Source organism: Prosopis cineraria, unplaced genomic scaffold, assembly GCF_029017545.1.
Source record: "Prosopis cineraria cultivar Desert tree isolate PC_DT_omini unplaced genomic scaffold, ASM2901754v1 PC13, whole genome shotgun sequence".
Lineage (NCBI taxonomy): Eukaryota > Viridiplantae > Streptophyta > Magnoliopsida > Fabales > Fabaceae > Prosopis > Prosopis cineraria.
In genome coordinates this window covers 33,230,709-33,234,684 of record NW_026555344.1, presented here as the reverse complement: position 1 = coordinate 33,234,684, position 3,976 = coordinate 33,230,709, and positions in this window count along the sequence as shown.

Sequence of the window (3,976 nt, the reverse complement as noted above, 5' to 3'; positions counted from 1 at the left end):
TAAATATAATCTTAAGACTCAAGAAAGACAATTATTTTTTTGAAAAAAAAGGGTAATGTGTAGCGGCTCATATGACATGCGCCTCAGCATATGGCACAAACTATGTGACATGCATTGCATCTCCCATACCATGTCCTATGGTGTATGTATTAGATTCTGCTATCATAGTAGAATTTTTGATATGAACTTTCACTATGTATCATTTTCACATTTGATGTTTTATCAGAGTGATTCAAATGCCCACACGAAGCAAGCTCTACGTTTGAATTAAGACTTCTAGCCTTACACGAAACAGGGCTTGCTAAACCACTATTTCAGTCTAAGAATTATCAGTATGGGTGGTTTTTTGAGTTTCCACTAGTGGAGCATTCTCAACGCTTGGATTGTCAGGACTTTCTAACCTTACATAGAGTAGGACCATGACCCCTTACCTTAGTCTAGGGTACACTCATGGATTATTCTTCTAGGTCTTTCCTGGCAGAGCAAGCTCTATGCTCAAGTCTAGGCATATGTCTCTTCTCATACATTTCAAGAATTACTCACACACCCACATGCATAATTCATTCCTAATATTACTACTTTATCAGTTCATAAAACACAATACACACTTTATATAAAGTACTTGTAAAAATTTTTGACAAACCAACAAGTAAAAGAGTTGCTCTAATTACCTTTTACCCTTACTATCAAGGTTTATTATTCTCATAATCAACTCTCAAAGGTGTAGATTCCCATAAACAATTGCTCTCAATCTATATAAAAAACATTCCTTAATTAATTTCCCAACATTTAGCATAGGAACTAATTTGGTTGAGCCAAATCTCTCAACACATAAGACAACCCAATTTAAGCCTTTTGAATTCATATATTCTATTTTCTATAGTCATTTTGCCTTTAGGCTATCTAAATGACTAAAATACCTTCCTATTTTATTTTTTTTATTAATTTTCCTCCTTTTTAACCTAGCAAATTGGGTTAATTAAACCTATGTCCTCAAAATTCAACTACTAAGCTTCATACCAATTGTAAAACCTTAGTTTCATACCTGAAAGCTCTTTTTAAACCTTTTTCTTAGATTTTAAGTCCTCAAAACTTCTTGATTCAATTTCTCTATCAACCAAACTTAAAAAATTGGATAGAAACATAGCATAGGGTGGTATGAAACTTACCCAACAAGTCACTGGTTAGGTCACTAGTTGAAGCAAACTCTTGATCGTCAGATAATTTAAGCCCTAGCAGAGCCAAGCTTCCTTTCCCTCTCAACCACAAATTTTTCCTCTTTCTCTTATGTTTTCATGAGCTGAAGATGTCAGCTTTAAGTAAATTATGTGCCACACACCATGACGAATGTAGCATATATTATGATGCGTGGCACAGTGAGATAATTCTTACTATTGCTTGTGTGTTATGTTTTGAATTTTTGTTTTTCCATCCAATCCTACAATCACACCAATTAATTAATACCACACAACAACCCCTTTATTTGAAACACAACCAATCCACTAATTACTAATTTTTCCCTAATTAGAAACTAGTTTCCTTAGACTGAAATTCAAGATGTTACATTATTCATTCAATGGATATTATGAAAGGAAAGCAAGGTTTTATGGCTATCAAAATTGATCTTGAGAAGGCATATAATCAAATTAATTGGTCATTCCTAAAGAAATGCTTATAAAGTCTAAACTTCTCAAATCACATGATGGAGGTCATGATGCAATGTGTTAGTTCTCCATCTTTATAGCTTCTCAGGAATAATAAGATGTTTGATTCCTTTGCTTTGTCAAGAGGTATTAGACAAGGTAGCCTGATGTCTCCTCATCTTTTTGTCATTCGCATTGAGAGACTTGCCCACCTCATCCAATAGAAAATTGATTATATGGATTAGGTCTTAATTTGAATTGGTCGCACAGGTCCACCAATATCCCATCTATTCTTTATGGATCCTTTTTATAGAAGCTTCCATAAGTTGGGTGGATTTCATTAATGATTGCCTTAATTGTTTTTGTGAAAGCTCATAAATGAAAGTTAATAATGCCAAATCACGCATATTCTTCTTAGATAATGTTCATTTTACCAAACATAAAGAGATTAGTTCTCTTTTGGGTATTATGAGGATGACTGACTTGGGAAAATATCTTGGGGTCTATCTTCATTCTAAATTGATGGGCTAAAGGAACTTTTGTAGATGTGGTTGACAAGGTTAAAAGAAGACTTTCTAACTGGAAAATTCACTCCTTTTCATTGGCTAAGTAGGCAACTTTGATTCAATTTGTGAGTTCTTCTATTCCTAGATATACAATGCAAACTGCGCTATTACCCATTCATACTTATGAGACTCTTAACAAGAAAAGTAGAGATTTTCTTTAGGGAATGACTAATGAGAAGAAAAAGGTCTACCTAGTTTCTTCGCACAATGTCTGCATGAATAAACAACAAGGGGGTTAGGGTTACGACAAGCTAGATATCAAAATCAAGCTTTTCTTTTGAAACTATGCTGGAAACTTATGACTAAAAGAGAATCTTTATAGGTCAAAGCTGTTAGAGGTAAATATAAATGTGGAAATGACTTAATTCCAAGTATCAAGAAGGACCATCCTGGTTTTAACACCTAGTCTGGAATTAAATTAGCATGGGACAAAGTTAAAGAGAGAACTGAATTGGTTAATGGTGATTAAGATGTATGTTGGTGATGGGAAAGGGATGGAACCTTCTCAGTAAAGTATGCTTATAACAAGATTTGAGGTAGTAATTCTAATAAAAATTACCCATGGGCGAGTCTTTAGAAATTGAAAGTCCTATAGAGATACAAATTGTTTATGTGGCTTGTCTTCCAAAATTGACTTCTTACTAATATGGCAAGATAAAGAAGAGGTATGCAAATAGATGGAATGTATTCTTTATGTAAAGATAAGGCTAAAAGCATGCTTCATATTCTTTGTGACTACCCCCTTACTGCTAGTTACTAGTGCAAAGTAGTCAATACAAGAAAACAGTTTGCTTTCTTTGGGCTAAACTAGGATTAATAGCTAAAATAGAACTTTAGGGATGCTAACTCGAGAAAAGAGTAGGATTGGGCAGCAAAGTTCACGATTAGCTATTGGGCTATATGGAAAGGAAGGAATGAACGTATTTTTAATGGTAGGAATATCTCTACTGAAGTGCTCTTTGCTCAGGTGAATGCTATGTAGTTGAGTATGAAGGTTATTCAATCAAGGTTGGTTGAAACCAATCTCATGGGGAGAATAGAGCCTCAAAGTAAATCAAGATGGAGTCCTCCTCCATAGCGTTAGGTCTTTTTAAATGTTGATGGCACCTAATCACAAATGTTACGATGAGGAGGACGGAGTGTGCTTAGGGATCACATAAGGATGTTATTGGAAGGTTTCATATATGGGTTTGAAGGACTTGATAGTTTGATGATTGAGCTATGGGGAATTTTGATAGGACTTAAGATCGCTTGGGACTCGAGCCATAGATAGATAATCCTGGGGTGAGATTCTCTTGAAACAATTAAATATATCACCAGTGAAGATTTTCATTCTTACCGTGATAGAGATCTTATTGAGGAGATCTAATTGATGCTCAAACATGATTAGGAAGTCTTAGTGTGGCATTTGCATGGAGACAGAAACCGTGTTGCAAATCACCTCGCCAAATAGGCTCTAAATGGATAGCTTGGTCTTTTTAGATTTCATTCTACTTCTTTAGCTATTGCTAGGCTTATGGCTTTAGATATTAATAATTTGCTCAATACTGAGGCTGAGTCCTCTTTCTTTATTTTAAAAAAACAAAGAAAAAAGATTGAATCTAGCAATTCTTTACAAATTACAAACCCAATAATTAGCTAAAATAATTATACTCCCTCCATACCTATTTATCTGTGCTCATGGTTTAAAAGTGTAAATTGAAACCTTAATATTCTACTAAAAAAATTATATTAATGCATCTATCCAAGTATACTCTTATTAAATAT